Raw genomic sequence first — 27,733 nt, 5'->3', positions numbered from 1 at the left:
GCCTTCAGTGCAGCCAGTGACCACCAGTATACATGTCCCCCAATGCAGAGCTATGCGTGCGTGCCTCCAGTGCAGCCAGTGACCACCAGTATACATGTCCCCCAATGCAGAGCTATGCGTGCGTGCCTCCAGTGCAGCCAGTGACCACCAGTATACATGTCCCCCAATGCAGAGAAATGCGTGTGTGCCTCCAATGCAGCCAGTGACCACCAGTATACATGCCCCCAATGCAGAGCTATGCGTGCGTGCCTCCAGTGCAGCCAGTGACCACCAGTATACATGTCCCCCAATGCAGAGCTATGCGTGCGTGCCTCCAGTGCAGCCATTGACCACCAGTATACATGTCCCCCAATGCAGAGCTATGCGTGCGTGCCTCCAGTGCAGCTAGTGACCACCAGTATACATGTCCCCCAATGCAGAGCTATGCGTGCGTGCCTCCAGTGCAGCCAGTGACCACCAGTATACATGTCCCCCAATGCAGAGCTATGCGTGCGTGCCTCCAGTGCAGCCAGTGACCACCAGTATACGTCCCCCAATGCAGAGCTATGCGTGCGTGCCTCCAGTGCAGCCAGTGACCACCAGTATACATGTCCCCAATGCAGAGCTATGCGTGCGTGCCTCCAGTGCAGCCAGTGACCACCAGTATACATGTCCCCCAATGCAGAGCTATGCGTGCATGCCTCCAGTGCAGCCAGTGACCACCAGTATACGTCCCCCAATGCAGAGCTATGCATGCATGCCTCCAGTGCAGACAGTGACCAGCAGTATACGTCCCCCAATGCAGAGCTATGCGTGCGTGCCTCCAGTGCAGCCAGTGACCACCAGTATACGTCCCCCAATGCAGAGCTATGCGTGTGTGCCTCCAGTGCAGCCAGTGACCACCAGTATACCTCCCCCAATGCAGAGCTATGCGTGCGTGCCCGACAGAGCAGTGCACTTACCTGGAGGCTGGAGCCCTGTGAGTCACGGCGGCTTCTCCCTCTCCTCTTCTCCGGTCTCCTCTCCGCTCCGCTCTCTGCAAAGCCGCTGCCGCCGTCACTCCCACCGTGACCATCCTTCCACCGCGTCCAGTGTCCACTCCAGTCGGTGCGGCAGCGTGACTGACGCACGCGACGTCAGCGGGGTCAGCATGGGGCCATGGGATGTCCTGGATGATGATTGGTCCAGGCTGTAAACTGGACCAATCACAGCCAGGATATCAGGAAATTGGGGGTGTCCAAGCGCAATGACTTGCGCCCAGGTTACGTCCCCAGAAGGCAGCCAATCGGCGCCTCTTCTGGGTCGTAAACCCCACCCCCCCCATAGCCACCACATAGGCCGGTGTAGCGGTGAACACAATTTTTTTTTCCAAAACTTTATTTGTTCTTTTTGTCATTTTTTTCTTCTTTTTTTTAGGGGTGGGGGGGCGGCGCCCTGGCGCCCCCTATGCATGGGCCGCCACTGATCAGTAGTAAAGAGACAGAGAGGATGCTGAGGAGAGTGTCCTGAAGATAATTAATAGTTCACCAAGTCGTCCTAGGAAAGAGACTTAATTCAAATTCACCTTTAGTGGCAGGGTGAATAAACAACCTGGCTGTACATGAAGATAGAAGTCCTCCAACATTGTGCTTAGTTATTTCGGAGTATCCCACTATTCCCTTCTCCTATCCCTAATTTATAATACAACACAAAACAACCAAATACCCCTGGACTGGTTATTGGAGCGAGCCAAGGAGGAAAAGTGAGAAACTGTTCATGTTGAGGTTGCTGTTGGTAACTCAGGGGGATCCGCAGGTGTGGAATCTGGCAGTCCTTATGGTGGTAGTGCTACAGGTGTATTTGATTGTATCTTTTTTTTGCGTCTTATTTGACATGTTCAAGAAAAAACAGATTGTGCGGGACCCGGGTGTAGGGGTACGGCATCAAAACTGCATTTTCAAAAGGAAGAAAAGGAAGAAAAAGAAAAAAGTAGAAGGGAAAAAAGAAAAAAGGGAAAAAAGAAAAAGAGGAGTGAAAAGCAGGTAGAAAAGAGGGGGACGAGGGAAAGAGAAGGGGAATGCAGAAAAAGGGAGGTGGGGGTGGGAACCGGATGGGGAGGGAAAGGGGAAGAGAGAAGAGGGAAGGTGGAAGGGCAGGAAAGATAGCGAAAAGTATAAAGAGGGGAAAGGAAAGAGAGAGAATGGTAGAGGGCTAGTGGGATTTTGAACGGTACTATAACTATTGATGGAAAACCACTGTGTATAAAAATATACAAATTTTATTATTATATTAAAAAACAGTACATACTGAGACAAAACATAGACATGGGGCATAAAAATGCAGAGCAATGTATCAAATGTATACAGATGTAATCTTATAGGCAATTACAGTACATTATACAAAAAAACGGTGATTCCAGAACAAAGCACCGGGAATCAACCCAACATGTTTCGCGGTCTCAAAGATCCGCTTCTTCAGGGGCATATTGATTATATAGTAATTGAATTTGCCTTAGAGTTCCTGTATGTAAATAAGAATACTTGCTGCTCAGAGATGCCTTTGAGGCTATTGGCCAATCAACATAGCGCTTCTCTCAAATCTAGGGAGTATAGGTTGAACTATACATGCGCCAGAAAGGGCTCCAAAGGTAATGTCCTCATAGGGTATCCCAAAGCCCTACATTTGAAAGGGGCCTTCAGTATTGAAGAGATATCAAACAGAGAAAAGGTATTGGTCTCCTGTGTGGGAACTCTCCTCTATGGTAAGTCACTTTCGACGTGAACCCCATCAGACATCACACACGACGCTCGAAAGTGACTTACCATAGAGGAGAGTTCCCACACAGGAGACCAATACCTTTTCTCTGTTTGATATCTCTTCAATACTGAAGGCCCCTTTCAAATGTAGGGCTTTGGGATACCCTATGAGGACATTACCTTTGGAGCCCTTTCTGGCGCATGTATAGTTCAACCTATACTCCCTAGATTTGAGAGAAGCGCTATGTTGATTGGCCAATAGCCTCAAAGGCATCTCTGAGCAGCAAGTATTCTTATTTACATACAGGAACTCTAAGGCAAATTCAATTACTATATAATCAATATACCCCTGAAGAAGCGGATCTTTGAGACCCCGAAACATGTTGGGTTGATACCCGGTGCTTTGTTCTGGAATCACCGTTTTTTTGTATAATGTACTGTAATTGCCTATAAGATTACATCTGTATACATTTGATACATTGCTCTGCATTTTTATGTCCCATGTCTATGTTTTGTCTCAGTATGTACTGTTTTTTAATATAATAATAAAATTTGTATATTTTTATACACTGTGGTTTTCCATCAATAGTTATAGTACCGTTCAAAATCCCACTAGCCCTCTACCATTCTCTCTCTTTCCTTTCCCCTCTTTATCCTTTTCCCTATCTTTCCTGCCCTTCCCCCTTCCCTCTTCTCTCTTCCCCTTTCCCTCCCCATCCGGTTCCCACCCCCACCTCCCTTTTTCCGCATTCCCCTTCTCTTTCCCTCGTCCCCCTCTTTTCTACCTGCTTTTCACTCCTCTTTTTCTTTTTTCCCTTTTTTCTTTTTTTCCTTCTACTTTTTTCTTTTTCTTCCTTTTCTTCCTTTTGAAAATGCAGTTTTGATGCCGTACCCCTACACCCGGGTCCCGCACAATCTGTTTTTTTCTTGAATAGTTCAACAGGGATGTTGGTACGTCATTATACCCATATAACAAACACCTATCTATGCAATTATTTGACATGTTGTGTTTTTGTGTTTACTTGAAGGACATTGATATATATATAACCTAATTTAAAAAAAGTGTTTTTTTTTTTTAATTTCTTTTGATAGAGGTCCTTCAACCTTTTGAAGTTCCAAAACCTGACTAGCTACAAGGCATTAACACAAAGTTTTGCTTTGTGCCTTTTTTTTTAGCTCACACTTTGAACTTGATGCCTCCGAGCGTCTGACATTTGGGACTGGAAACCATAAAGATCTGCAGAGAATACGCATCAGCCTGGCAGTCATTATCCCTTCATATCCTACGCAATTCAATCCACTTAACAAGCTCAACTTGCAGGGCAACGATGTTTAAATTAGCTACAACTGTCACAAAACATATCGTGTGCTGCATCATGGGTTTTACTCATGCAATAAAAACTTTTCTGCTCAACTTTATATTTAGGTAGAGGGCTGTGACCAAATTCCCAGCTCATTCATACAGTTTATGGGGTTTTTGATGTGGTGGATTCATGGTGCGCTTACATTTCGCAAGGAAAAGATTGTAGATGGTATCTGTAGGTTTCCAGTGAAATGTACACTATATTGTCAAAAGTATTGGTACCCCTGCCTTTACAAACACATGAACTTTAATGGCATCCCAGTCTTAGCCTGTAGGGTTTAATATTGAGTTGGCCCACCCTTTGCAGCTATAACAGCTTCAACTCCTCTGGGAAGGCGGTCCACAAGGTTTAGGAGTGTGTCTATGGAAATGTTTGACCATTCTTCCAAAAGCGCATTTGTGATGTACTTCTGTGTCTTCAGTTAACTCTGTGACCCCTGTGCATTGTTGTGTCCCCAGTGCCTCCAGCTATTTCTGTTACCCCTATGCAGTCCTGTGTCCTCCAGTCTCATCCTGTACCACCTATGACTCTAGTGTGCCCTGAGCACCTCCGTGGCACCTGTGTCTGCACACAGCCTCAGGTACCCTCCTGTATCTCCCCGGCTGTTTCTCTCCTTTTGGATACAGACTCCTGTCTGTGATACATTTGATCTTTTAGTTTAAATCAATCAGGTGCATAGAAACAAAAGGTGTGCAAAAGATTACAGTTCATCTTCTTTCGAAAGCAGACACTGCCCGAGTAGAAAAGCCAGTCACCTGACAGCATGCTGCAGAGAAGGGCCCTTGCTCTCTGTAGGGAAGCAGTGGTCTTTCTGCAGAGGTCACCCCTTCGAAGACAGAGACTAGAGCTCTCCAATTAGAAGGAAGCATGAACTTTGTTGATTACAGGTTGCTGTACGCAATGGCTCCAGGGAATGGACGTGGGCAAAGGTTGACCTTTGCATTGTACACTTGTAACGTTTTAGTTTTCCCTTCCAATATGTACTCTCCTGGGAAGAGCTTGCAAATTCTGTCTACAACCTTGTACACTCTATTATCAAAATTATTATGGTGCCTGCCTTTACACGCACATGAACTTTAATGGAATCCCAGTCTTGGTCTGTAGGGTTCAATATTGAGTTGGCCCACCCTTTGCATCTATAACAGCTTCAACTCTTCTGGGATGTCTGCCCATAAGGTTTAGGGAGTGTGTCTATGGGAATGTTTGACCATTCTTCCAGAAGCGCATTTGTGAGGTCAGGCAGTGATGTTGGTCAAGAAGGCCTGGCTCACAGCCTCCACTCTAATTCATCCCAAAGGTGTTCTACCGGGTTTAGGTCAGGACTCTGTGCAGGCCTCTCAGGTTCCGCCACCTTAAACTCACTCATCCATGTCCTTATGGACATTTCTTTGTGCACTGGTCCTAATCATTTGGTGGAGGGGGGATTATGGTGTCGGGTTGTTTTTCAGGGGTTTGGATCGGCCCCTTAGTTCCAGTGAAGAGAACTCTTAAGGGGTTAGCATACCAAGACATTTTAGACAATTTCATGCTCTCAACTTTGTGGGAACAGTTTGGGGATGGCCCCTTCCTGTTCCAACATGACCAGTGCACAAAGCAAGGGGATCGCTGGGATCACTGGAGACCTTGGGGTTACTGGAGCCACAGGAGCATTGGGATCACTGTAGACACTGGGGTTACTAGAGACACAGGAGCACTGGGAATCACTGGAGACACTGGGGTCAATGGGGGCACAGGAGTGCTGGGATCACTGGAGACACTGGGGTCACTAGAGGGACAGGAGCTCTGGGGTCACTGGAGGCACAGTAGTGCTGGGATCACTGGAGACACTGGGGTCACTGGAGGCACAGGAGCGCTGGGATCACTAGAAACACAGGGGTCACTGGAGGCAAAGGAGCACAGGGATCACTGGAGATACGGGGTCACTGAAGGCACAGGAGTGCTGGGATCATTGGAGTTCACTGGGATCACTGGAGGCACAAAACCGCTGGGATTACTAGAGACACTGGGGTCACTAGATGCACAGGAGCTCTGGGGTCACTGGATGCAGAGGAGCACTGGGATCACTGGAGGCACAGGAGTGATGTGATCACTGGAGACACAGAATTCACTGGAGGCACAGGAGTGCTGGGGTCACTGGAGACACTGGGTTCACTGGAGGCACAGGAGCCCCGGGATCACTGGAGACACTGGGGTCACTGGAGGCACAGGAGCACTGGGATCACTGGAGACACTGGGGTCACTGGAGGCGCAGAAGCCCTGGGATCACTGGAGACACTGGGGTCACTAGATGCTCAGAAGCTCTAGGGTCACTAAAAACACCAGGGTCACTGGAGGCACAGAAGTGCTGGGATCACTGACAACACTGGAGGCACAGGAGCATTGGGGTCATTAAAAACAGTGGGATCACTGTGGCCTTAGAGTCACTGGAAGCACAGGGGCTCTTAAATCAAAGAAAATATAGGAAGCAATGGGGTCACAAAAGTGCACAGAGGTCACTGGAGACACTGAAGGCACAGGAGCACTGGGGTCACTAAAAACACTGCAACAGGGGGGCTCAGCTTAGGAGTAGAGATATGTTTCTCAAATGTTGAGCCTCGTATCACTTCACTCTTTAAAGCTGGCACCCTTCCTGGCTGGCAAATGTGCCAGCGCTTTCGTTGAAATGGTCAGGATTGTAACGTTCTGGATAGGAATCCTGTCACTGGAACAGAGGAGAGGTGATTGTAACAAATTGACTTTACCATTGTTGCAGCACATACTATAACTAATCTGCTGGCAACCTTCTGGAGAACCATTCCATAAACCATGTTATTAAAGAATGTTTGCCCCCCCCCCAGTAGAACAGAGATTGAACTTTGCCAACTTTTGCCCCGCTTTCCTAAAGACCTTGTTATGTTTTGCAGAATTGAAACACATTGCAAAACATCTTGTTACTTTGTTGTAAGGAAGAAAAATAATCAATAATGTTCTGAGTTCTCTACAAGGACATGAGCTCAGTTGAAAAAAGTCAGCACCATCACCACATTCAGCACTTATAAAGCCCCGACTCTTTTCTACTTTCAAATGTTCTGAGTTCTATAGACCTCATTTCAGGGCTGGTCCCCCCCAACGCTGTTTTGCCTTAATGCTCTTTGAGTTCCTCCCTTGTTTGTACACAGTGATCTATGAAGTTGGGTTATTAGGTTACAGTTTACAATGTCAAGTTTAATGTAAGTTGAAGAGGCTCTCGAAGCCAAAACACGGGCTTGGCGTGATGGCCCTGATGGATTCCGCAATAAATATTTTGTGTCGTTTTACAGGGAAGGAGCCAGATTTTGGAGAGGAACAAGCAGGACAGCTGCTGAATATCTGAGGAGTTTAACTCCTTAGTATTTGATGACCTTACGAGACAATATTCACAACAAGAGGAAGAGTAGTAAAAAAATAATTAAAATAGTGCAAAGGTTAGAGTTCTATGCACTTAGATTGCACCCCCCACCCAGGCTATGGACATTAAATGATATACATATTCTTAACAAGCAGTATAAGAGCTTTAGAGTGGTTGTAAAGGCTCCACGTTTTTTACCTTCATGCATTCTATGTATGAAGGTAAAAAGCATTCTAGATTGTAAGCTCTAACGAGCAGGGCCCTCCAATTCCTCCTGTATTGAATTGTATTATAACTGTATTGTCTTCCCTCATATTGTAAAGCGCTGCGCAAACTGTTGGCGCTATATAAATCCTGTACAATAATAATAATAATTCTGTGTGCAGCAGCCCCCCTAAAATGTTCCCGATCCCCACCTTGATCCAGCGGTGTGCATGAGAGCCTCGGCTCTCCTTGGTCTCTCCCTCCTCATTGGCTGAGACATCAACAGTAGCCATTGGCTGCCACTAATGTCAATCACAGCCAGTGAGCAAATGAGGAGAGATCGGGGGTGGGGCCGAGAAGCGAATAGACAAACAGAGCAGTGGCTCGGGGGCAAGCCTGCTTGGGTGCCCCCTTAGCAAGCTGCTTGCTATGGGAGCACTAAGCAAGAGGGAGGGGCCTGGAGCGCTGGACCCAAGAAGAGGAGGATTGGGGCTGCTCTGTGCAAAACCATTACACAGAGCAGGTAAGTTTAACATGTGTGTTATTTGAACCCCTTTGGCACTGGCCGCACACAAATATGAATCCTCTCGGTGGGTGGGCCTTGGTGCTGAGGGGCCCCATATTTGCATGAATTGGTGTAAATACAGCTGTGCCGAGAGCGCGCGCCCAGCAAAGTTTGAAAACTTTGCAGTCTATAAGCGTAGGGGGGTGAATCTTGCTATTCTATTCAGGTAATTTGTAAGGCTAAAATGCAATTTATTGTCATATAAAAGACATCATAAATCAGGCACTATCACAGAGGACATGCAACAATGCAAGAAAAAAAAATGTTAGCTCTACTGAACCGTTCCAACTCCCACAATATAGGTTTTTTGAAAAGTTGATGGCTGCGCTGGACTGACCTGCTCGATAGAGGGTCTGTGGGTGGGTGGTAGGTGAAAGAGGGCCACTTGGGAAAATTAACACCCAATCAATCTGGCCCGACTGGATGAAAAAAGGCAGTGGACTGAGCTGCTACCTTAAGATACGGCCCAGTGGTTGTTTCCAAAGTTTCTAGTGGTAGTCGGTTAAAGGAGCGGCCAAAATCAGCAATAAGAATCCAACTTGGATCAAAAGATTGGCGTTTTATTGTTGCTATAACCAGCTTAGGGGGCGTAAATGTTGCTATTTGGATCTGCTGTCGGTTGCAGATCCGAATAGCAACATTTACGCCCTGAAAAAGTTGGAGTTTCGGTTCCCCTGAAATGGGTTGGCTTTAACATGTTCTGCTACCAATAAAACTATGATCTTTTGATCCAAGCAGGATTCTTATTGCTGATTTTGGGCGCTCCTTTAACCGACTACCACTAGAAACTTTGGAAACGACCACTAGGTCGTATCTTAAGGTAGCAGCCCAGTCCACTGCCTTTTTTCATCCAGTCGGGCCAGATTGATTGGGAGTTAATTTCCCCAAGTTGCCCTCTTTCACCTACCACCCCCCCACAGACCCTCTATCGAGCAGGTCAGTCCAGCACAGCCATCAACCCCTAGAAACTCCCACAATATGGCTGCTATGATCCCATTCTTAAAATGTTTCACTCTTGTAACCCAACTGATTGGGGCAAATGCCATACACTGTTGTTAATCATTTCTGACATTGAACCTGCAAACTTTTCAGAAAAGGTTTATAATTCAGGAACACTGAAGATTTTTGGTATTCGCTGTGAACCCAATGGTAGCGGCCAACCCGAACCTCATCCCAAAAGAAGGATTTTTCACATTTACTGAAGTTTTCTTTAATACGATTCTACTACAAACAGCAGCTGTTGGGTTATATTAGTGAACAATGGGCAGCAGTCATACACCGGGCTTTTCTCGTCTTGATGAATTGGAGAAATTAAGAGCAGCACCCCCACAGACATCGCGTCCGACCTTCTCGCACCTCGTAAATTACCTGGCCAAACACAATGGACATTCTGTTCCCGGTAAACAAGTTCTGAAAAGTAATTGGACTTCTGTTCCTCCTTCGGTAGCTGATCTTGATAATTTATCAGCGTAATTAGCCGGACCCACAAAGCGGGCGCTGTATCAGAGATAGAGAGGAGATTGAACGGCCTGTTGTTGCACTTTTCATAGTTTATGAAGTTTTACTTTGTCACCTTCTCTCACATCAGAAAGGATTCATTAAGAATGGTTGGTGGGTTTTCGAGGCCCTCAATTTAGGTGGTGGCAGTATGGGTGGAGGAGGGGGAAGAGGTGTGATTATTTGGGTAGACCGTGAAAATACTGGAAAAAACAGGAATGCGGATTTAGATTTATGTCCTTTAATATTCTGTTTAAAGCAAGGAAGTTTAATTTTGCATGACTTAAAGCCCAACAGTACCCTCAGCCACGCACCCCTCCTGCCTAGACATCCTCTTTTGTTTCAGAAGTCTCTAAGCTGGTTACATGACACAGTAGGGTCTTCTTCCTTTTCACCAATTCTCTTTGGCCTTATTGATACACAGTGCATGGATTATTTTATCCATTCCCTGTATAATTATACTGTAAGCAGGGCCGCTAATAGGGGGGGACCACGGGTCCTCTTGTAGGGGGCCCGGGCACACGGGGGGGCCCGGACAGCAGGAGGATTGGTGGAGCAGAGAAGGAACAATGCCCTTTGTGTGTCTCACCCAGCAACTAAAAGCTGGTTTCTCCCCCTTTCCCTCCCGTTGGCTTTCAGTTGCTTGGTGAGAGACACACATGACCGGATTTAGGGGGTGCCCACCCAGATTTAAGTTCTGGCCCCTGGCCAGCGGCCACTGATCTCCTTCCCCTGCCCACCGCTCACACTCCCTGCCAGGACAGGGAGATGGCAGCCTGGAGCCGAGAGAAGAGGTAGAGAGGAAAGAGTCGGGTGGAGGTGGCTGTGTTGTGCTCCCCCCTCCTATCAGAAGAACGTTCCTCTATACAGCACATGAGACTGGATCACTCTTACTGTAGATCACACTGTACACACGACACACCGCACTCTATCTACATTTTTTGTTGCCGGGAGGTGAGCAGCCCTTGGAGGAGATGGGGCAGTGTGTGTGAGTACAGTGTGATCTACAGTAAGAGCGATCTGGTCTCATGCGCTGTATAGACCAGCGCTCTTCTGATAGGAGGGGAGAGCACAACACAGCGCACCTACTCCTGGCCTTAAGTGGCTTCCCCCTGTAAGTTTGGGGAGGGAGTTGGGCGGCTATCTGTGTTGAGAAATTTAATGGGGATTTGGGGAGGGGGGATATGTGCTAGAAGAAAGAATGGGGGGGCATATGTGCTAGGAGGAGGGATTGGGGAGGGGGGGAGGGTTGAACCAGGAGAGGGGCTGTTTGTGCCAGAATTGGATGGGGAAATTTGGGCTAATAGGAGTGATTTTGGGGGATTTGTGCTGGCAGGGGGGATTTGGGGGATAAGATTTGTGCTGGGATAGAAAGTTTGAGAAAGAGAATATGTGCTAGGCCAGTGATTTTTTTGGGGTGAGGCAGATTTGTGCTAGGTGGGGGGATTCGGGTGGGATTTGAGCTAGGGCTGTCAAGGTCTTACCTTGCCCTCCTGTTGGCAGCCATCTTGGACATGTGCAGACTGCTGCCTTTTATAGAATCTGATTGCATCATCACTTCCTGCTGCCTGGGCGTTGCACATTGATGATATCACATACCTGACTATATCTATCACCTGCTGGGTTGCTATCATTGCCCTTTTGTTTGTGCTCCAAGGTGCATCTCTGCTAGCAGTCTTTCGTTCTCTGTGTTTCTCCGTGCATGACCAGGCTTGGCTGACGACTCTCCTGGCTCTCGACCCGGCATCGGCTGACAACCTGGCTTTTGAAGACAACCCAGCTTCAGCAGACTACCCACTTCTGGATCCAACCCCAGCTTGGCATACTGTCCGCTCCTGGACTTGACCCCGACTTGGTCCTGCTCTCATTTCCTGACTGTTGCTGTGCGATTATTATTATTGTTGTTTCCTCCAATAAACTGCTTTATTTTACCTGCATTCCCATGTGGTCTGATTTCCTGAGACCCTGACAGGGGCAAGATTGGGGGTTCTAGGGGGGAATGGGATCTGACTTGTTCTTTTCTCTCTTTCTATTTCTACTTTCTCTTTTTCTTTTTCCTTTTTCTTCTTCTTTCGTTATTCTGAATTTTACTTGAACAGGATAGTTCAGTATGGACCAGATGGCTTGGTTCCAGTTGACATCTGATACACTGATGTGATACATGGATATAGTTGGTGATTACTGATTTCAGATGTTATTATTAAACACATGTTGCTACGTAATTGGGTTCGTATACATAATTTTCTGGAATCCTATAATTGTTCCTGGTACGATTATATTTTGATGTCACTACTATCCTTTTCTTGACAGTTGTTCAAATTTCAACCTTTTGTATGTTTTTGCAAAATTTTGATGAAAAATATTGGAAATTAAAGGTACTGTGCTAATGGTCCTGAGGAAGGTCCCTTATGAATGATAAAGGAGATGTGGCAATGGGCCCAGGAAAGATTCCTTATAAGAGACCAAGGAGACAGGGTAATGAGCCTGGCAAAGGCTCCTTATGAGAGATAAATGAGATGTAGTAATATGTCCAGGGCAGTGCTGTATCTTGGCCTAGGCCAACAAGGCCCAGGCCTAGGGCAGCACTTTGCAGGGGGGGCAGCAAAAAAGCTGCACCACGCAGGAGTAAAAAACAGCCTCCTCCCGCCTCCCCCACTAAAAAGAGTTCCTGATGGCTTGCGCTACACATTTTTAGTATAGTGCCAGTCTTATAGGGCGAATTGGGCTGGAGGGCAGGGTCCAGGAGGCAAATCAGTCTGGCACTCCCATAAAGCGGTCACACTGCTACCTCCTGGTATGATATGGTATGATATGATGGTATGATGATGGGCACTGCTGAGGCTGAACTTATGGGAACTGATGAGGCTACACTGATGGGCACTGATAGACTGTGGCTGTGGTCTATAGTTTAAAGATGACAGGGCGGGTCATAAACAGGAAGAGGTGTGGCCTTTACAGGAAGGGGTGCGTCATATTTAAATTAGTGGGTGCACAAGTTTAGTCAGGCCTAGGGCAGCACAAAACCTAAATACACCACTGGTCCAGGGCAAGTTCCTTAAAGCAGAAGTAGTAATGGGCCCAGGGAAGGTTCCTTAGGAGAGATAAAGGAGATGCAGTAATGGGTCCAGGGAAGTTTCCTTATAAAAGATAAGGGAGACGTGGTAATGGGCCCAAGGAAGGTTCTCTATGAGAGATAAGGGTGATGTGGTAATGGGCCTGGGGATGGCTTCCTATGAGAGATAAAGGAGACATGGTAATGGGCCCAGGGACTGTTTCACATTAGAGATAAAGGATATATGATAATGAGCCAGGGGCGTAACTACAGGGGTTGCAGGGGTTGCGATTGCTACCGAGCCCCATGCTCCAGGGGGCCCAGTAGCAAACCAGTGGGTGAACTTCCAGGATTGCAAAAGTCACACTTGCGACCGGGTCCTGGCATTGCACCACTGTGGGGAGGCCCCAAGATTGCAGGAAGGGAGCCCACTGCAGAACTTGTGAAAGGATCCTGCTGCGGGACCGTAATAAAAGGCCATGCAACGAGAATAAAGAGCCCCAGGATTAGTGGGAAGAGCCCTGGGCTTGAAGGGAAGGGCCCCGGCCAGGGATCTGGGGGGCCCTTCATGGTTTCTTGCATCGGGGCCCTGAAGGCTCTCGTTATGCCTCTGTAATGAGCCCAGTGGTAAAAGAGATGTCATATTGTCATATCTATGAGAGATAAATGAGATGTGGTAATAGGCTCATGAAAGTTTCTTATGAGAGATAGAGGTGACATGGTAATGTGCCCAGGAAAGATTCATAATGAGAGAAAGGGAGAAAAGGTATTGGGCCCAGAAAAGGTTCCATATGAGAGAGGAGACATGGTAATGGACCCAGGGAAAGTTTCTTATGAGCGATAAAGGAGACGGAGTAATGGGCCCAGGGAAGATTCCTTGTGAGAGATAAAGGATACATGGTAATGGGCCTGGCAAAGGCTCCTTATGAGAGATAAATGAGATGTAGTAATATGTCCAGGGCAGTGCTGTATCTTGGCCTAGGCCAACAAGGCCCAGGCCTAGGGCAGCACTTTGCAGGGGGGGCAGCAAAAAAGCTGCACCACGCAGGAGTAAAAAACAGCCTCCTCCCGCCTCCCCCACTAAAAAGAGTTCCTGACGGCTTGCGCTACACATTTTTAGTATAGTGCCAGTCTTATAGGGCGAATTGGGCTGGAGGGCAGGGTCCAGGAGGCAAATCAGTCTGGCACTCCCATAAAGCGGTCACACTGCTACCTCCTGGTATGATATGGTATGATATGATGGTATGATGATGGGCACTGCTGAGGCTGAACTTATGGGAACTGATGAGGCTACACTGATGGGCACTGATAGACTGTGGCTGTGGTCTATAGTTTAAAGATGACAGGGCGGGTCATAAACAGGAAGAGGTGTGGCCTTTACAGGAAGGGGTGCGTCATATTTAAATTAGTGGGTGCACAAGTTTAGTCAGGCCTAGGGCAGCACAAAACCTAAATACACCACTGGTCCAGGGCAAGTTCCTTAAAGCAGAAGTAGTAATGGGCCCAGGGAAGGTTCCTTAGGAGAGATAAAGGAGATGCAGTAATGGGTCCAGGGAAGTTTCCTTATAAAAGATAAGGGAGACGTGGTAATGGGCCCAAGGAAGGTTCTCTATGAGAGATAAGGGTGATGTGGTAATGGGCCTGGGGATGGCTTCCTATGAGAGATAAAGGAGACATGGTAATGGGCCCAGGGACTGTTTCACATTAGAGATAAAGGATATATGATAATGAGCCAGGGGCGTAACTACAGGGGTTGCAGGGGTTGCAGGGGTTGCGATTGCTACCGGGCCCCATGCTCCAGGGGGCCCAGTAGCAAACCAGTGGGTGAACTTCCAGGATTGCAAAAGTCACACTTGCGACCGGGCCCTGGCATTGCACCACTGTGGGGAGGCCCCAAGATTGCAGGAAGGGAGCCCACTGCAGAACTTGTGAAAGGATCCTGCTGCGGGACCGTAATAAAAGGCCATGCAACGAGAATAAAGAGCCCCAGGATTAGTGGGAAGAGCCCTGGGCTTGAAGGGAAGGGCCCCGGCCAGGGATCTGGGGGGCCCTTCATGGTTTCTTGCATCGGGGCCCTGAAGGCTCTAGTTATGCCTCTGTAATGAGCCCAGTGGTAAAAGAGATGTCATATTGTCATATCTATGAGAGATAAATGAGATGTGGTAATAGGCTCATGAAAGTTTCTTATGAGAGATAGAGGTGACATGGTAATGTGCCCAGGAAAGATTCATAATGAGAGAAAGGGAGAAAAGGTATTGGGCCCAGAAAAGGTTCCATATGAGAGAGGAGACATGGTAATGGACCCAGGGAAAGTTTCTTATGAGCGATAAAGGAGACGGAGTAATGGGCCCAGGGAAGATTCCTTGTGAGAGATAAAGGATACATGGTAATGGGCCCAGGGAAGATTTCTTATGGGAGATAAAGAAGACATGATAATGGGCCCAGGGAAGATTCCTTATCGGAGATAAAGGAGACATGGTAATGGGCCCAGGGAAGATTCCTTATGGGAGATAAAGGAGACATGGTAATGGGCCCAGGGAAGGTTCCACGTGAGAGATAAAGGATATAAAGGATATATGATAATGAGCCCAGAGATAAAAGAGATGTCATAATGGGCTCATGGAAGGTTTTTTTATGAGAGGTAAATGAGATGTGGTAATAGGCTCAGGAAGGTTTCTTATGAGAGATAGCGATGACATGGTAATGTGCCCAGGAAAGGTTCATAATGAGAAATAAAGGAGAAAAGGTATTGGGCCCAGGAAAGGTTCCATATGAGAGAGGAGACATGGTAATGGGCCCAGGGAAAGGTTCATATAAGTTTAATTAAGTTAATAATAATATTTCTATAGCATTTTCTTTTTGGTCACTTGCACAATTTTATGGAGAGCGCGCTTATTTATTCCCATTTAAAGTTTCATATAAGAAATAAAGGATACATAGTAATTGGTCCATGGATTAAAGAGATGTGATTGTGGGCCCAAGGAAGGTTCCTTGGGAGAGATAAACAAGACATGTTAATGGACCTCAGTAAGGTTCCTTATGAGAGATAAAGGAGATGTGGTAATGGGCCTAGAGAAGGTTTCTTATGAGAGATAAAAGGAGACGTAGTAATGGGCCCAGGGAAGATTCCTTATGGGAGATAAAGGAGATGTGGTAATGGGCCTAGAGAAAGTTTCTTATGAGAGATAAAAGGAGACGTAGTAATGGGCCCAGGGAAGATTCCTTATAAGAAAAAAAGGAGATGGTAATGGGCCCAGGAAATGTTCCTTATAAGAGATATAAAAGAGATGGTAATGGACCCAGGAAAGGTTCTATATGAGAGATAAAAGAGACCTGTTAATGGGCCCGGAATTTTTTTTTTTTTTTTTTATGAGAGATAAAGAAGATGTGGTAATGGGTCCAAGAAAGGTTACTTATGAGAGATAAGGGAGATGTGGTACTGGGCCCAGGGAAGGTCCCTTATGAAAGATAAAGGAGACATGGTAATGGGCCCAGGGAAGGGGATGTGGTAATTGGCTCGGTAGGGGGGTGTTCCTTATGTGTGATTAAGGAAACGTGGTAATGAGCACAGGGTATGCCAAATCAGAGAGAGTTGTCTTGTGATTTATGGTGTATATATTGCTACTTCATCACAAACCATGCTTATTCTTTGGGAAAACTAAGACACAAATGGTCACTATATAACCCAAAGTATGTGGTCACATATTAGGTAAACCTCTAATTTGGCTGCAAGAATTTGGGGGAATACCCTTTTGTGTTCCAGCATGACTGTGTCTATTTGCACAAAGCAACTCCATGTTTTGACCAGTTTGTTGTGGAGGAACCCACGCTGTCCTGCACAGAGCCCTGACCTCAACCCAACTGAGGGTTGAAATTAGAAATGCTTATTGTGAGCCAGGTCTTTTCATCCGACATCAGTACCTGACCTGACAAAGGTTCTTTTGGCTGAATGGGAGCAAATCCCAACAGACCATCATCACCAGCACACCACAATGCAAGATAAAGACAGGTCATTTACTATATGCATAATACATGGCAAGTAATAATTTGAGGCCACTAGAGACCTCTTTCTGAGGCAGTTGTAGCCTCAGTGGCCTTAAAATCTCACTTCCCATGAGTGACAAATAAATGTCCTGTCTTCATCTTGGTTTACGGTGTACAGGTGATGTTATTTGGTCTGAATACTGCTTTGGAGGCACCATCCGTTTTTTTCACCCTCTGTTGCTAGGGGCGTACCATGGGGTTGGATAAATTGGCGCCCGCCAGGGGCGCAAAAAAATTGGCAGTGTTAGCAGTGATTTTTGCGCTCTCTGCTCAGCCTGCGCCCCCAGGCAGCGTGTGGCTCCAATCCCCGGAGCCCTGTGTCCACTCCAGACAGAACAGCAGCAGTGCGGGCTCTCCGGAGCTCTGTCTCCGCCCACACATATCAGCAGTCACATAACCGTGACATCATTATTCTACTCCAGCTCGGCAGCAGACTGGGGATGGGGACTGCACTGAGCAGTCAGAGGAGCCCATACCGCCGCTCAGCACCTTCAACCTCCTCTCCACTCCCAGCTCGAAGGACAGGCTGACCGGGGGACCCCCCTCCCTCTCTGTCACCCCCCCTCCCTCTCTGTCACCAACTCTCTGTCACTCCCCCTCCCTCTCTGTCACCAACTCTCTGTCACTCCCCCTCCCTCTCTGTCACCAACTCTCTGTCACTCCCCCTCGCTCTCTGTCACCTCCTCCCTCTCTGTCACCCCCCTTTCTCTCTGTCACCCACCTTCTCTGTCACCCCCCTCTCTGTCACCCTCTCTCTCTGTCACACCCCTCTCTCTCTGTCCCCCTCCTCTCTCTCTGTCCCCCTCCTCTCTCTCTGTCCCCCTCTCTCTCTGTCACACCCCTCTCTCTGTCACCCCCCTCTCTCTCTGTCACCCCCTCTCTCTCTGCCCCCCCTCTCTCTGTCCCCCCCTCTCTCTCTCTCTCTATCAAACCCCCCTCTCTCTGTCACCCCCTCTCTCTCTCTCTTTGTCACCCCCCTCTCTCTGTCACCCCTCCCTCTCTGTCACCCCCCCCTCTCTGTCACCCCCCTCTCTCTGTTACCCCCTTCCTCTCTCTGTCACCCCCTTCCTCTCTCTGTCACCCCCTCTCTTCCGTGGAGGGGGGGGGGGGCGCCGATACACCTCCTCGCCAAGGGCGCTGGAGACCCTAGGTACGCCTCTGTCTGTTGCTACAGCCTAATTTTCAATAGAGTAGTTTGGATTCTTTGTATTTATTGACAACTTCCCATAGATATTCTCCAGAATCTTGTGGAAAGCCTTTACAGAAGGGTGGAGGCTGTTATAGCCGAAAAGGAGGGGTAATTCCATATTTATGGCCATGGTTTGGAATAGGATTTTCAACAAGCTCCTACAGATCTGATGACCGTTTGCCAAGTGTCCATAAAATCTTTGGTTTTATGGTATAGGTTATGAACAGTTGTGTTTCCATTTTTCTTTTCAACAGCAATACAGTATATACTGTATATTTTTTAATGATCAAACAAAAAGCATCTGACTGACATATTAAAGTGAAAACCGCAAGCGAAAACAGGGTGGAAAAAAAAAAAAATTACTGAACTTTTGGCGCTCCCCTCGTACATTGTTATCAGGACGCCAATAAGATATATTTATAGATATTTTAAAGTACAGGTAAAAAATTATAAGCACTTTTCCTTAATGCATATATTTTTGCTAACCACAAAATCTCTGCTCGGAGCACCAACAAAATCTAATATATCTCCGGCGTATCCCAGATTTACTTGAACTGAATGCAGCAGACAGATTTAATTAAAGTGATATTTTTAGCGATTAGTATTTCCTGGCTGCAGTGCGAATTTACAGGGCGGAGTGTATTTGTGCTGAGCAGCTTTTGTAAGAATAATACAGAAAGTCATGGCTATAAAGCAACTCAACTACGGTCAGAGGATTATATTGTACGTATAGTTAAAATATAATGATCAGCCATAACATTATTATCATTGCCGGGTGGAAAACATTGATTTTTCTTGTTAGGTTGGTATCTGAAAGTCAGTGGGATATATTTGGCAGCAAGTAAACATGTTGTCCCTGAAGTTGGTGCGTTGAAAGCAGATAAAATGGGCATCGCAATTTGTTGTGTAAGCGGCTGTGTATCTGCAGATCAGCCATGCTGACCCATGTCCAGAGTCAAAAGCTCCTACAAGGGGCACGTGAACATCGGAACTGGATTGCAGAGCAATGGAAGAAGGGGGAAGTCGTACAGCCGATAAGTAAGCGGCTGAGACCCAACACTCCCTACACATCCCTGAAGAAGAGGCTAAAGGAATCACCTCAAAACGCTTTGAGTGTATGTTTTTTTGGGAATTTGGTCTGTACGTTTGGAGATCCTTTTCAGTGGCTTTATGTTGGCGATATTGGATTTCCTTTGCCACAAAGTGGTTCTTTCATGTCCTTTTGCTTAGCAAATTTTCTGGCTGTTGGATCTGGTTGCAACCTCTTGACCTGACATGAGCTCCCAGACTCACCCAGTTGGGAGTATCGGGCTCGGACTGTCTAGTGTGGTCAGGGCTGCTGTTAGAAATCGCAGGGCCCCGTACAGACTACCTGGCAGGGCCCCCCCCCCCAAGAAAATATTAAAGATATATTTAGCTAAAATTACAACAAAATCACTATTATCAGACACAAATATAACATAACTTGCATAATTCCTGCTAAATCTAAAAAATAAAAACTATGTTAAATAAAAATGAAGATGAGATAAGAAAAATATACAGGCTGGGCAGTTGGAGCTCAGTGATCAGAGAGACAGAGAGAGAGAAACAAAGTTACAAATAAACTCCTGAGCAGAGATAACATTAGAGTATGTGCTGGGAGGGGGGCCCACACAGGGAGGGGGATTAGTGAGGGACCACTGTCTCTTTCTCAGCAGATAAAAGCTGATAGCAGGGAGAGGGACAGATCAGATTCAGGTGCTGGAGGAAGATTTCTGTATTTGTTGTCCATCACTAATCCCCCTCCCTGTGTGGGCCCCCCTGTGTGCTGGGCCCCCCTACAAGAGGGCTGGTGGTCCCCCCCTATCAGCAGCCCTGAGTGTGGTTGCTTGTTTATTATTGTGACTCCCTGCTGGACGTGCCTGAGAGAGGCATTACGCCATCTACAGGATCCTGTTGGAGTTTCTATCATATATCAGATGCTTGTCTTTATCATCCTTCTGGTAAGCATTTAGCGTGCCCTTAGCATGCAGCACTGAATGTGGAGGAAGTCACTATATATGGTGAAGGATTCCTTTCTTGCACCTGGCACCCATTTTTGGACTTTTTTACTTTCCTTACCTATATGGACATTATTTATGATTTGGTTGATTCTCTGTCATATTTTGGACATTGAATCACAATTCACTGTTATCACAATGTTTTTACTTTGATTCATCATTATTATGTCAATTTAGCACGACTTTCCTTTTGTATTTGTAATGGAAGAAGGTTGCCTAGTCTGATGAATCATGTTTTCTTTTGTGGATGGCCGGTGTATGTGCGTTGTTTACCGGTGGAAAAAATGGCACCAGGATGTTGTATGGAAGAAGGAACGCCAGCAGAGGTGTGATGCTTTGAGCAAAGTTCTGCTTACAAACTTTGGGTCCTGCCATTCATGTGGATGTTACCTGACATGTACCACCTACCTAAACATTGTTGGTGAGCATGTGACAACCCTGACGTAATGACATTTTTGCTACAATGTAAAGTAGTGAGTGTACAGCTTGTATAACAGTGTAAATTTGCTGTCCCCTCAAAATAACTCAACACAAAGCCATTAATGTCTAAACCGCTGGCAACAAAAGTGAGTACACCCCTAAGTGAAAATGTCCAAATGGGGCCCAAAGTGTCAATATTTTGTGTGGCCACCATTTATTTTCCAGCACTGCCTTATCCCTCTTGGGCATGGAGTTCACCAGAGCTTCACAGGTTGCCACTGGAGTCCTCTTCCCCTCCTCCATGACAAAATCATGGAGCTGGTGGATGTTAGAGACCTTGCACTCCTCCACCTTCCATTTGAGGATGGACCACAGATGCTCAATAGGTCTGGAGACATGCTTGGTCAGTCCATCACCTTTACCTTCAGCTTCTTTAGCGAAGCAATGGTTGTCTTGGAGGTGTTTGGGGTTGCTATGTTGGAATACTGCCCTGTGGCCCAGTCTGTGAAGGGAGGGGATCATGCTCTGCTTCAGTATGTCACAGTACATGTTGGCATTCATGGTTCCCTCAATGAACTGTAGCTCCCCAGTGCCGGCAGCACTCCTGCAGCCCCTGACCATGACACTCCCACTACCATGCTTGCCCGTAGGCAAGACACACTTGTCTTTGTACTCCTCACCTGGTTGCCGCCACACACGCTTGACACCATCTGAACCAAATGAGTTTATATTGGTCTCATCAGACCACAGGACATGATTCCAGTAATCCATGTCCTTAGTCTGCTTGTATTCAGCAAACTGTTTGTGGGCTTTCTTGTGCATCATCTTTAGAAGAGGCTTCCTTCTGGGACAGCAGCCATGCAGACCAATTTGATGCAGTGTGCAGCGTATGGTCTGAGCACTGACAGGCTGACCCCCCACCCCTTCAACCTCTGCAGCAATGCTGGCAGCACTCATATGTCTATTTCCCAAAGACAACCTTTGGAGATGATGCAGAGCACGTGCACTCAACCTTTTTGGTCGACCATGGCCGTATTGGTGGTGGTCTTGGCCACTGTGCTGCAGCTCAGTTTTAGGGTCTTGGTAATTTTCTTATAGCCTAGGCAATCTATATGTAGAGCAACAATTCTTTTTTCAGATCCTCAGAGAGTTCTTTGCCTTTTAGTTATAATTTAATGCAGTCACCACATCTAAGTACTGATTTCTCTTACAAAGATGTATGTAATTCCTATACTCCTCAGTTCCATCTAGCAGCAATAACACATTTAATTGCACAATAAAAGAACATTCATTCAGAAATAATAAAATAATAATTTTTGCCCAGTTTCAGCAAAATAAATTTACAAGCAGATTCACTGGATGAATGGCTATTTTATATTTTTCTAAATACACCCCTTAAGGGCTGTATTAGACCCAAACTAAAACTATAATATATTGTAGCTTACCAATCCTTAGATGTGACTGCATTACTTTTCTTTTTTGTGTTTGTTTTTTTCTCCTCTGTTTTTACCTTATGATCTGGCAAGTAACACACCCCCTGTATCAGTGAGACACAACTCTGGATGAATGAGAAGAGGAGGCACAGCAGATAATAGCATTGTCAGTCTGAGAGGAAGGGGAGTGTTCATACTGCCGCAACTTGGGATCCGACTTGTGAGACCCAAAGTCGCGTGACATGTGAAATCCCATGTTAGTCAATCAGAGTGGTCCTAATTAGCACTACTGAAGTTGTTTCCACTTTAGAAAAGGTTCCTGGACTACTTCAAGGTGACTTCTATCCCACTTCTTCCCACAGACTTTAATGGAAGTCGCCTCCAAGTCGGATCCTTATCTATATTGATGTGATTTGGATCCAACATACAGGCAGGATACCCAGGCATTCCCTGAACTTGCTTCAAAGTTGCTTCAAGTCACATCAAGTCGCACTTAAGTCGCCTAGCAAAGTCACGCAACTTTCAGGTTGCGGCAGTGTGAACCAAGCCTTAGATGTCCTAGCAGATTTAGATGCACTAACATATTAAAGCCAAACTGAAGCTTGTACTTTATAATCAGTTACAGCATATGCTTTTTTTTTTTATTTCCTTTTGAGATAAAGGTTTTACATAAATAAATGAAAGCTGATCATTTTATACTCCCCTGTCAGGCCCCGTTCACATTGCCACGATCCGACTTGGGGGGGCGACCTCCGAGGTCGCGGTGCGAGCAGCTCGCCGCGACCTCAGAGCGGCCGCCACGGACTTCATAACATTGAAGTCTACGGCGGTCGCCTCCGGGTCGCCCCAAAGAAGCTCCGGACCCTTTTTCTAAGTCGGAGCGACTTGTGTCGCTCCTATTAGAACGGGTCCGCAGCTTCCCTATGGAAGGCGACCTACGGCGACCTGTCAGGCGACCAGGTCGCCTCACAGGTCGCCTTAGTGTGAACGGGGACTCAGTGTTAAATGGTTTGTTTCATCTCAGTAAAGTGATACATTCTGCTGGAGAGCCTATGCTTTTGTCTGAGAGAAAGAGAGAGAAATAGAGAAATAAAGGAGAGAGAAAGAGAGAGAAAGAGAGAAATAAAGGAGAGAGAAAGAGAGAGAAAGAGAGAAATAAAGGAGAGAGAAAGAGAGAGAAAGAGAGAAATAAAGGAGAGAGGAAAAGAAAAGAAAAGAAAAGAGAAAAGAAAAGAAGAGAAGAGAAGAGAAGAGAAGAAAGAAAGAAAGAAAGAAAGAAAGAAAGAAAGAAAGAAAGAAAGAAAGAAAGAAAGAAAGAAAGAAAGAAAGAAAGAAAGAAAGAAAGAAAGAAAGAGAAAAAGAGAGAGAGAGAGAGAGAAGGAAATGAGAGAGAGAGAGAGGGAGAGGGAGGGAGAGAGAGAGAGAGGGAGAGGGAGGGAGAGAGAGAGAGAGAGAGAGAGAGAGAGAGCAAGAGTGAGAGAGAGCAAGAGTGAGAGAAAGAAAGAAAGAAAGAAAGAAAGAAAGAAAGAAAGAAAGAAAGAAAGAAAGAAAGAAAGAAAGAAAGAAAGAAAGAAAGAAAGAAAGAAAGAAAGAAAGAAAGAAAGAGAAAGAAATGGAGAGGGAGGGAGAGAGGGAAGGCACGGTGGGGAAGGTAATATTGGGCGTATGCTATAGGCCCCCCAACCAGAGTGAGGAGGGGGAGGCGGACCTCATGTTACAGATAGGAATGGCAGCAAGGATGGGAAATGTCATTATAATGGGGGACTTTAATTATCCGGATATAGACTGGGCAGAAGGAACCGCGCACTCAGCCAAGGCTAGGCAGTTCCTAAATATTTTGCAGGACAATTTCATGGGTCAGATGGTGAATGCACCGACAAGAAACAATGCGGTACTTGACCTACTGATTACCAACAATGCAGACCTGCTCACGGATATAGAAATACGGGAAAACTTAGGGAACAGTGACCATAGGTCAATTGGTTTCAGTATTAATCACAGTAATAGGAAACACAAGGGTAATATTAAGACGCTGAATTTCAAAAGAGCCAATTTCCCTAAACTGCGCTCACTGCTAGAAAATATAAAATAGGATAGAACCCTGGGAACAAAGAACACGGAGGAAAAATGGAAGTGCTTCAAGAGCATACTTAACAAGGGGGTGGGCCAGTGCATTCCACTGGGAAATAAATTTAAAAGAACAAAACTAAACCCTGGGTGGCTAAACTCCAACATAAAAATGTATATTAGAGCTAAAGAAAAGGCCTTCAAAAATTACAAGACTGAGGGGTCAGTGGCAGCATTTAAGCATTATAAAGAGTGTAATAAGAAATGTAAAGATGAAATCAGGGCGGCTAAAATAGAACACGAGAGACATATAGCGGAGGAGAGTAAAAAGAACCCCAAGAAGTTCTTTAAGTATATAAACAGTAAGAAAAGCGAGGCCAGAACACATTGGCCCCATAAAAGATGATAAAGGAAAAATGGCCACTGAGGACAGAGAAAAGGCGGAAGTGTTAAATAATTTCTTTTCTTCAGTCTTCACAAAGGAATCGGGGGTCTACACGAACCCAGCTTGTAAGGCCGAACTAAATAATACACCTCAGGAAGTGCCGCCATGGCTAACAGAAGATAGACTTAGAGCTAAACTAGAGAAACTTAACATAAATAAATCCCCGGGACCGGATGGCTTGCACCCGAGTTTACAGACGGGTATGGTGCCAGCTGATTGGAAAAAAGCCAACGTGGTACCAATATTTAAAAAGGGGCCGAGATATATCCCGGGTAACTATAGGCCGATCAGCCTAACATCTGTAGTCTGCAAAATATTGGAGGGGATGTTAAGGGACCACATACAAGACTTTAGTAATGAAAACGGTATTATAAGTATTAATCAGCACGGATTCATGAAAAATCGTTCGTGCCAAACCAATCTATTAACCTTCTATGATGAAGTGAGCTGCCACCTAGATAAAGGTAAGCCTGTGGATGTGGTGTATCTGGACTTTGCAAAGGCCTTCGACACCGTTCCCCACAAACGCTTACTGTACAAACTAAGGAAGATAGGTATGGACCATAAGGTGAGTACCTGGATAGAGAACTGGCTCCAGGGGAGAGTACAGAGGGTGGTGATTAATGGGGAGTACTCGGATTGGGCGGGTGTGGAAAGTGGGGTCCCCCAGGGTTCTGTCCTGGGACCAATCCTGTTTAATTTATTCATAAATGATCTAGAGGAGGGGATATCTAGTACAATCTCAGTATTTGCGGATGATACTAAATTAGGCATGCCAATATCTTCTATGCAGGATGTGGAAACCTTGCAAGCGGACCTGAACAAAATAACGGAGTGGGCAACTACATGGCAGATGAGATTTAATGTTGAAAAATGTAAAGTAATGCACTTGGGGGCCAGAAACCAGAAAGCAAGCTACTCGCTAGGGGGGGAACCTCTGGGTGAGTCTAGGATGGAAAAGGACTTAGGGGTACTGGTAGACAACAGGCTTGGCAGTGGCATGCAATGCCAGGCCGCAGCAAGCAAAGCCAACAGAATACTGGGATGTATAAAAAAGGGGATTCACTCCAGAAATAAAGAGATTATTCTCCCGCTCTACAAGACTCTGGTCCGGCCACATCTGGAGTATGCTGTCCAGTTCTGGGCACCGGTCCTCAGGAAGGATGTGCTGGAACTGGAGAAAGTCCAGAGAAGGGCAACAAAAATAATTAGGGGGATGGAGGACATCAGCTATGAAGAAAGACTACAAGCCCTGAACTTATTCTCTCTGGAGAAGAGACGATTGAGGGGGGATATGATATCAATGTACAAATACTGTACTGGCGACCCGAGCATAAGGAACAAACTATTCAGAGAAAGGAGATACAATAAGACTCGTGGCCACTCACTAAAACTAGAGGAAAGGCGGTTTAACCTTAAAGTGCGTAAGGGGTTCTTCACTGTAAGAGCGGTAAGGATGTGGAATTCTCTTCCACAAGCAGTCGTATCAGCAGGGAGCATTGATAGTTTCAAAAAACTGTTAGATGGACACCTTAAAGACCACAACATACAGGGGTATACAATGTACGGCTAAAAGCAAACACACACACACATCATAGGTTGAACTGGATGGACTGATGTCTTTTTTCAACCTCACTAACTATGTAACTATGTAACTATGAGAGAGAGAGAGAGAGAGAGAGAGAGAGAGAGAGAGAGAAAGAAAAGAAATGAGAGAGAGAGAGAGGGAGAGGGAGGGAGAGAGAGAGAGAGAGTGAGAGTGAGAGTGAGAGTGAGAGAGAAAGAAAAAAAGAAAAAGAGAGAGAGAGAGAGAGAGAGCAAGAGTGAGAGAGAGCAAGAGTGAGAGAAAGAAAGAAAGAAAGAAAGAAAGAAAGAAAGAAAGAAAGAAAGAAAGAAAGAAAGAAAGAAAGAAAGAAAGAAAGAAAGAAAGAAAGAAAGAAAAAAAGAGAGAGAGAGAGAGAGAAGGAAATGAGAGAGAGAGAGAGGGAGAGGGAGGGAGAGAGAGAGAGAGGGAGAGGGAGGGAGAGAGAGAGAGAGAGAGAGAGAGAGAGAGAGAGAGAGAGAGAGAGAGAGAGAAAGAAAGAAAGAAAGAAAGAAAGAAAGAAAGAAAGAAAGAAAGAAAGAAAGAAAGAAAGAAAGAAAGAAAGAAAGAAAGAAAGAGAAAGAAATGGAGAGGGAGGGAGAGAGGGAAGGCACGGTGGGGAAGGTAATATTGGGCGTATGCTATAGGCCCCCCAACCAGAGTGAGGAGGGGGAGGCGGACCTCATGTTACAGATAGGATTGGCAGCAAGGATGGGAAATGTCATTATAATGGGGGACTTTAATTATCCGGATATAGACTGGGCAGAAGGAACCGCGCACTCAGCCAAGGCTAGGCAGTTCCTAAATATTTTGCAGGACAATTTCATGGGTCAGATGGTGAATGCACCGACAAGAAACAATGCGGTACTTGACCTACTGATTACCAACAATGCAGACCTGCTCACGGATATAGAAATACGGGAAAACTTAGGGAACAGTGACCATAGGTCAATTGGTTTCAGTATTAATCACAGTAATAGGAAACACAAGGGTAATATTAAGACGCTGAATTTCAAAAGAGCCAATTTCCCTAAACTGCGCTCACTGCTAGAAAATATAAAATGGGATAGAACCCTGGGAACAAAGAACACGGAGGAAAAATGGGAGTGCTTCAAGAGCATACTTAACAAGGGGGTGGGCCAGTGCATTCCACTGGGAAATAAATTTAAAAGAACAAAACTAAACCCTGGGTGGCTAAACTCCAACATAAAAATGTATATTAGAGCTAAAGAAAAGGCCTTCAAAAATTACAAGACTGAGGGGTCAGTGGCAGCATTTAAGCATTATAAAGAGTGTAATAAGAAATGTAAAGATGAAATCAGGGCGGCTAAAATAGAACACGAGAGACATATAGCGGAGGAGAGTAAAAAGAACCCCAAGAAGTTCTTTAAGTATATAAACAGTAAGAAAAGCGAGGCCAGAACACATTGGCCCCATAAAAGATGATAAAGGAAAAATGGCCACTGAGGACAGAGAAAAGGCGGAAGTGTTAAATAATTTCTTTTCTTCAGTCTTCACAAAGGAATCGGGGGTCTACACGAACCCAGCTTGTAAGGCCGAACTAAATAATACACCTCAGGAAGTGCCGCCATGGCTAACAGAAGATAGACTTAGAGCTAAACTAGAGAAACTTAACATAAATAAATCCCCGGGACCGGATGGCTTGCACCCGAGTTTACAGACGGGTATGGTGCCAGCTGATTGGAAAAAAGCCAACGTGGTACCAATATTTAAAAAGGGGCCGAGATATA

Source organism: Pelophylax lessonae (genome assembly GCF_965119305.1).
Source record: "Pelophylax lessonae genome assembly, chromosome: 8".
Taxonomy (NCBI): domain Eukaryota; kingdom Metazoa; phylum Chordata; class Amphibia; order Anura; family Ranidae; genus Pelophylax; species Pelophylax lessonae.
This window is presented reverse-complemented; position numbering follows the sequence as displayed.